Below are 8,242 nucleotides of genomic sequence, written 5' to 3'. Positions count from 1 at the left end.
GTTCCATACTTATGAAAAGCAAGTGATGCTTAAAGAAAGGATTAATGGCTTAATTTGATATGTTGTGCTATCCACCATGTTGTTTAGATAATATATGCTTAATTTGTCATCCATGCTTGTTGAAACAACCACACACACACACTTTATTACAATACATTTTCTTCCCCTCGTTAATCATTCATTAAAGGTGTAGAAAAGCTATGCTTAGTGGTGGTCTCTAAACCCCAAGATCTCTCTCTATCTTTTATTCTCTCTATTGCATTATTGTTTACTTTAGTTTAATTTACATCTAGTTTAATTCAACCAACCAACCACTATTTTGATCACTCGACCTACTAACCCTAATTTTGATTCCTCAAGCTAGTACGACAACTTAATCCCTTGGGACGATCCCTTCTCACTCATACTACATAGTATAGGTGTTAAGTGGTTTATAAATTTAAATTATGGTGCCCACTTGACACTAATTTCCAAACTCAAAGTTTTGTGCATTGTTTTGTGCGACCTGCTATGGAAAACACCATAGCTTTTGGCACCATTGCTGGGGATTGATTGATTGGCAACATCGTATTTGTGGAATCAATTAGGAATTGGTACTCTTTTTATCGTGTCTTTACTTTGTTTTCAATTTTTGTTACTTATTGTGTTTGTTCTTGATTGACAAGGAGCATTGAGCTAAGAAGCAAGCAAAGGAGCATTCAAGCAAAGGAGCTAAGCAAGCAAGGAAAAAGGCTAAAAATTAAAAATTAAAAAAAATTGCTAAGCTAAGCTATAAATTTGGAGTTGAAGTGCTAAAGGACCTTTGTGAGCTTTTCTTTACTCAAGCCCTTAGTTAAATCGTCGGCCCGCGTGGAGGCTTGTAATTCAATTCTTAGATAAATCGTGAGCCCACGTGGAGGCAATTTACTTTTCTTGCATTTTGTTAAAGCATAGGAGTATGAACATTGTATGTGGAGGAAGTTTGTTAATTATTGATTTGTTGTGAAGGTGAAGTGTTTGTTGTTATTGCTTGTTATGTTGCATTGTGCATGCATGGTCGTAGATCATTGAGACCCACTCTTGTCCCTTTAAATTTTCATCTTGAATCCATTGTTCGAAACCCTAGGGGGAGAGGTAGTTCTAGTCTTGCATTAATGGAAGGACACAATGAAGACCATGTAGAGGACCTTGGTCACATAGACCAACAAGGCATCCTCCACCCTAATGTGCATCATGATAACATGCAAGTTCTATTAGGCATGCCAAGGCCATTTGTTCATCCACCACAACAATAAGGCCAAGTTCCATTGGGAATGCCAAGGCTAATCTATGCTCCACTACCTCCCATCATTCAAGGCAACCAAGGTGCCCATGTTGCACCTCCAATTGCTAATCCTCCCCTTGCTTTACGAGATCACTATGTGCCTAATGAATATAATGCACCCACATGCATTCAATTGCCACCATTTAGATCACATCACTATGAAATTAAGCCACAAACCATTCAAATGATTCCTAACTATCATGGACTTCCAAGTGAAGAACCTTACAAGCATTTGGATGAGTTTCTTGAAGTATGTTCCACTGTAAAATATAAGGACATGCCAAAAGAGGTCTTAAGGCTTAAATTTTTTCCATTTACCCTTAAAGACAAGGCAAAATATTGGTTTAACAATCTTAGGCCTTTTTCAATAACTTCTTGGGCGAAAATGCAACAAGAGTTCTTGAAGAAGTACTATCCGGTTTCCAAGACCAACGCCATGAGAACCTCAATTCGAGAATTTTCACATGGGGATGGAGAAACATTTCATGACGCATGGGAACGCTTTAATGAATTGCTTAAGAAGTGTCCACATCATGACATGCCCAAATGGCATTTAGTTTAATATTTCTTTGAGAGCTTATCAGACAATTACAAAGGCATGGTTGATTCTTCCATGGGTGACTCTTACATTGATAGGCATGAGGATGACGTGTGGCGTCTTTATGAGAGCATGAGTGAAAATTCTTTTCATCGTACTTTATCTTCGACGAATGGTAGAAATTCTAGTGGTAGGAAGAGTGTTGGCTTACATCAAGTCGATCACTCCAATGAAATTGCCACCGAGATGAAATCATTATCTCAAAGGTTTGATCAACCAAAACTCGGTAAATCAAGTGTCTTCTTTCCCTAACCATTCTCATCATGCATCTAATTAAACATGTATGACTTATTCAATTGTTTTACATTCTACTTCCAATTGTCCCTATAGACATGTGCAAAGTGAGCATTATGAACAAGCAAATGTTGTTTTTGCTAATCAAGGGAAAAACCCTTATGAAAATCATTACAATCCTAGTTGGAGGAATCACCCAAATTTCTCTTGGAAAAACCAAGGGGAGGGCTCAAACCCTTCCCAAGGCAGTTTTTAAGGAAAATACATTCCACCTCTACTACAAGGCTAAGGTTCCCAAGGTTTTAGATCATCATATCAATCACAAGGAAACCAATTTTCAAATTCTCATTTTCCTAATCAACCATCATATTCCCAAAGAAATGTTAACCGCTTTGGGCACTTTGGAGGCAAACACATAATTGCTTCATTCTCACTCTCAATCCATTGCTAAGTTAGAAATCCAAGTAGCGCAAATAGCTAGTACTTTGAATGCAAGAGAGAAAGGAAAAATGCCTTTGAATGCCCCACAAAAGCAATAATGTGTTGTGGAGACTCATTCCTCATCGGAAGGTCACACAATAGAGCATGTCAATGCGGTGACTACCTTGAGAAGTGGAAAGATTGTGGACAACTAAGTGGGTATGCCAAAAAAAAGGGAGTGAACCGATGCAACCACGAGTTGACACCCGTCCCGTTTCATATCATATTCCTCCTTCATTGCATATGCATGGCCATATAAATGAGAATGTGTTGAAAAGTGATTTGACAAGTGATTTTGAAAAGAAAGATGTACAAAATGATTTGAAAACTTCTTGTATTAAAGAGACTTCAAACAAAAATTCTGAAAAGGTTTTTGAACCAAAAGCTCCATTTCCGGATGCCTTAAAAGTATCCATTTCAAATGACAAGCAAGAGGCCAAAGTCAATGAAATCATGGACGTGTTTAGGCAAGTGAAAGTCAATCTTCCACTTTTGGATGCAATCAAGCAAATTCTGCCTTATGCCAAATTCTTGAAAGACTTATGCACCCAAAAGCAGAAGAATAAAAGCCAAGCGCCTAGAAAAGTGGTCTTAACTGAGCAAGTGAGCTCAATTTTGCAGCATAACACTCTCCCCAAGTTTAAGGACCCCGGTTCACCTACTACTTCATGCATTATTGGTGATCATATCATTAATCGGGCTCTTCTTGACCTAGGAGCTAGTGTTAATCTTCTTCCACACTCGGCATATGTCAAATTAGGCTTAAGAGACTTAAAACAACCATCGGTAGTTTTACAACTTGCCGACCGATCAATCAAAAAGTCTAGGGGTATCATTGAGGATGTCTTGATTAAAATTGATAAATTCTTCTTTCCCGTCAATTTCGTTATCATTGACACGAAACCGGTCCCAAATCCTAAGAGCCAAATTCCCGTTATCCTTTACCGTCCTTTCTTGGCAACCGCGAATGCCAACATCAATTATGTAACGACCCGGTCATTTGCCTTCGTTTCCTTTTTCCTGAAATTTTACAAATGAATTTTTTTCATTTAATTTTCTTTTTCGAGCTTTGTTTTGTGTGGCTTAGTGTCATCTTAAGTGCTCGGAATTGGTTCCTAAGACTCTTTTTCGCGGATTGACAACTTCCTTTGAGGACCGAGTCATTTTCGTATTTTTCGTTTTTTCGGACACTATGCCCTATGTCATCTTATCTCCGTTTGTCAGTTTTTGGCACAACCTCACTTCTCATGCTCGGAGTTGGTTTTTGACTTCACATGCCTTCATCTTGAGTGGTTTCCTCAAAATACGTATCTTTACTTTTGCAAGAAAGTACTCTGGTTGCTCCCGATGTCCATAGGGGCATAGATGCACAATTCTTCAGAATCTTTTTCATTTCTTGGGGTGTTTTCATAAATATCTTTTGAAGATATTTTATTTTAGGGGCGTCTAAGAAAATATCTTTTGGAAGATATTTTCATTCTGGGGTAATTTCACAATTAACCCTTTTTGTAGGGGTTGTTGTGCAATTGATGAAAGTTATTGCAAAATGCCTCGTCTGAAGCCTGGATCGTCCTGCAGGATTTATTTTCACATTTTGTTGAGTCATGGACTCTTAGAATTCCGTTCTGGTCATTTTTCTCCAGTTTCAGAGTTTTTGGACCCAGTTGCCGCCGAACTTGTTCGGGGTATAACTTTCTGTTTGGGACTCAGTTTTCAACGCCATTTCTTCCGTTGTTCATATTTTCTCATTTTGAATCTTTTTTGTTCATGGAGTTTTTCCGTTTGAGCGCATCTGCTCAAAATCCCCTTTTCCAGACCCGGCGGGGCCCTTTCGGGGCGGTTTTTGAGACTTACTATAAATAGGATGCCCTAAAGTGAAAAATCAGATTTTCACTCTTCTTCTCCACCTCTTGGCCGGCAGCCATGGAAGCTCCTTGGCTGCAACCCTTTGACCTTCTCCTCCACTTGATTTCCTAAGTGAAATCTCTTTGGCCTTTACGTTTATCGCTCCCGTCGACGTGCTTTACCATTCCCCCTTATTAGAATTCATTTCCTACCATTTCTTGAGTTTGGGTTAAGAGTCAAGTTTGGATTTTGACGGGGCTTCTTGGAGATTCATATAGATCGTGTAGTCCTTGACAAAACCTAGGAGTTTCGTCGGATTCGGAGCCGTTTCAATTCGATGGGGATTTGGGACTTTCATCCCAAATTGAGGTAGGAGGTCTTATAGGTTTAATTCTTGTTATATAACATGCTCTTGATGCTTATACAACTTGATTGCATGCTTAAATATGAAATCTAGAGATTTTATTATTTAATTTTCTTGTATTGGATTTGATTTTTCCGGTTGCTTGTGACTTGTTTTAAACATGTAGCATGGTAATATAATGCTCTATAATATGGTCATTGACATATATTAAATTGAGAGAATTTGAACAAGTATTAAAGATTTTGTTTAATATTTATCTTGAATAAAATATTAAATCATATGGCCTTAACTAGCTTAAAAATCAATATGTGTTAGCATATTAAATTAGGCCTTAGCATGCTCTCCAACATAGTTGAATTTAAAAGTGATTGGAAGTGTTTTGAAAATTAGTAATTATTAATTAATTTGCCCCGAGTGCACTATTCACTCTATTTAAATTCCGACTTGATATTTTTGACTTACATGCCATATAGCTTCACATATATTTGATTTAGAATATTCGGTTAGGTTTTGAAACCTTTTATTTAATTAAATTCCATGTTTAAGATTTAATCCTTATGGTGATTTACAACTTGGAATTGAATTGTGGCATACTAGAAAATTAAGCTTAGGTATAGTTGTTCACATATATTAAATTGGGATTAATTATATGAGAATTGCAACTTTTAATTTATATTTAAATTTAGTGAAAGGTTAAGTCAAATGGTCTTAAATTGAATGAAATAAACTTGTAATGTGATATTACATTAGTCCTTGGCATATTCTCTAAGATATGTTAAATTGAGAGCATTTGGTTAAGTTTGAAAATCTAGAGATTTTAATTAAAAGAATTAATTAAAATCCATTTCGTGGTCCTATTAGCTTAATTAAGGTTTTAACTTGATATTTGTATTGGCCATGAATTGTTTATTAGTATATATTAATTTGGGACTATCTGAAATTGCTTTAGAACCTTGGGATTTAAATTAGCATGATTTAATTAAAGTTCTACTTCGTTGTTCTAACAACCTAATTGAGTTTTAGAATGGATATAGGTGATGACCTTGCCATGTCCTTTAACATGTATTAAATTGAGGTTAATTGAAATTGAATCGGAAATCTAGAGAATTTAATTGTGTCTATCTATTTAAGTTCTATCAATTTGCTCCATGATCTAGTTGTGTTTTAGAAGTGGTTTCTATATTCAAATCATGGACTTAGACTTGTTATATATTCATTTGGTTATGTTTTGAACATTGGATAACATAGTTGCTATGTTTGTATTCATGAGAATATGTTTTCCTTATTGAATATGTTGTTGTCTTGTGTAATGATTTGCACACCTCATGTTTAACATCTTTCATGCATAGCGTGTAACGAATTGCACACTGAAGATTTGACATTCAGCATATCATATTAGTTATGGATTTAGAGCATGTATTGTATAGGTTTCCAAATTTGGTTGTGCTTAGTAGATAGTTGATTATCTTGCATATTCCTGTTGATATATGCGTTGTTACACAACTTGTTGATTTTGGAAACTTGGGGATGTCGTTGTTTGACTATGGCTAGGATGTGGTTCTAATACGAGGGATAGTCCCTCTATATAGTCCAGTGCGCACATAGGGAGGTTACCCATGGGCTAGTAACCCTAAAGTAACTATGTTGTCGGTTTGATCTGGCGTGACGTCCGAGTATCCACTTTGTTGACTTCGCATTTCATTTTCAAGTTGATAACTAGATGATGTTGTAACTTGTTGTTCCTTATTTGTCTTTGCATTTTAAGTTATATGATGTTAACTTTGCGAAATTGTGCTTTATTTGTTGTATTGGAAGTTCCAATGTTGGTTAAATTACATCGATATTGAAAACTGTGTTTTGACGTTCTAACATAGCTTAGGAATGATCCTATTGATTCATTTAGTACTTAGATGTTAGGTGGCATGACCCACTACTGTTATTTTGTGCTTCAGATTCTAAGTTGATGGTTTTGAGAACTTATACCGTGTTGCATTGTATAACATGCTCTTTTGTTGTTGAATTGCATGGATAATGTAATTCTTATTAACTTGTATTCAAATATGCTTTTGTCATGTTGTATGGATTCCTCTAGACTTTGTTCAATTACATTGATAATGTGATCCGTAGGGGTGAGTAACATAAAGCTACTCGTAGGAGATGTTAGCATGGAATGTCATTTTGTAGACTTATATGTCAAAATATGTATATTTGATTCCATGTATGTAATGTGTACTTAAGTACACTCCTTTCAATGTATTTGATATGTATGAGATGAGGCCGGAGGCCAATGACCATTATATTGTATTCTATGTACCTTTTAACTTCATGAATTATTATGAAAATCTTGAAAAATCGCAAGTCATTGCTTCACCATGGTTGTATCGGGTGTGGGAATTCCATTCTCATTCTTTCATAGGGTCTCATTAATCTTATATGAAGTGTGGCCAACGGCCAAATGGTCATTTGACTCCATTTTACATTTTTGGAATCCATGTTTTCCATTCCAAGTCCATTTTTGCCTTTTTGCCTGTTGGGGGCTCGGATTTTGCATCGGCTATATTTTTAAGCCATGAACCATCGTAGTGCATCTAAATAGGTAAGTTACGTTTGTGTGTATAGTCGTTTCCGGGAAAAATCTCATCGTTTGTGTTTTGAGCCTCCAAAGGACTCATTTTGCGTTTTTGTTGCATATTCTGATCTAGGGGTATTCTAGACTTTTAAATTCAGTTTTTTTTCCTTCTTGCAACATGGTTGAATAGAAAACATGATTTTAGGGGGGGGGTTTTCTTCATGTTTTTCCAGAAAATGCCATCTTGGCATCGGAAATCGCATCCGAAGTTCAGTTTTCAATTTTTAAATTTAGCAGCTTTTGGACACTCTAGACCAGTTTTCTTGGGAGGGCATTTTGGGCATTTTACATTGCGTATTTTTTATTTTTCTAAAAATTCATGTAGAAAACTCAATTTTGAGGGGGGCTTCTTCTTTGTGTTTTTCCAGAAAATGTCATCTAGGCCCTCAAATCTCCATTTTTTCCGGAAAAACCCTGCTGCCAGGTTTTTAGGTTGCACCCTTACTGCCCCTTCACATCTAAACGGTTACGAGGGGTTTTATAACCGGTTAAATGAGTGTGGGCAGCATTTTTGTCACTGTTTTTGGCCTTCTAACCAGTTAGATAGGCCATCTAACTGGTTAGATGTTCATGGGTTGCCTCTTTTGGACCGTTTTGCCCCTTCTTCTTCCGTTAGCCATATCTTTTTCATCCGGACTCCAAATCAAGTGATTCTTGAGTCTAAATTCATTAACTTTTCATTGTCTTCCCAATTGTGTGCTCAGTGGCACCCACTTTTAAGCTAGAAATGATAATTTTGCCCCTAGGTTCATTCTTTTTCGTTTTTGAAACGTTGCTTCCCCATTTGAT

At 36.5% G+C, this 8,242-nt stretch overlaps 1 pseudogene; it reads right to left on the bottom strand.

Annotated features, from left to right (window-relative positions):
* Positions 1-1,744: 1,744 nt before the first annotated feature.
* Positions 1,745-1,843, bottom strand: LOC132305734 (small nucleolar RNA R71; annotated as a pseudogene).
* Between the last annotated feature and the right edge of the window lie 6,399 nt (positions 1,844-8,242).

The sequence above is a fragment of the Cornus florida genome, unplaced genomic scaffold, assembly GCF_030987335.1.
Source record: "Cornus florida cultivar Cherokee Brave unplaced genomic scaffold, ASM3098733v1 CherokeeBrave_3.0.0_Hap2_Chr04, whole genome shotgun sequence".
In the NCBI taxonomy this organism is placed as follows: Eukaryota; Viridiplantae; Streptophyta; class Magnoliopsida; order Cornales; family Cornaceae; genus Cornus; species Cornus florida.
The sequence above is the reverse complement of the archived record's forward strand: the minus strand, read 5'-3'. Positions and strand labels throughout refer to the sequence as shown.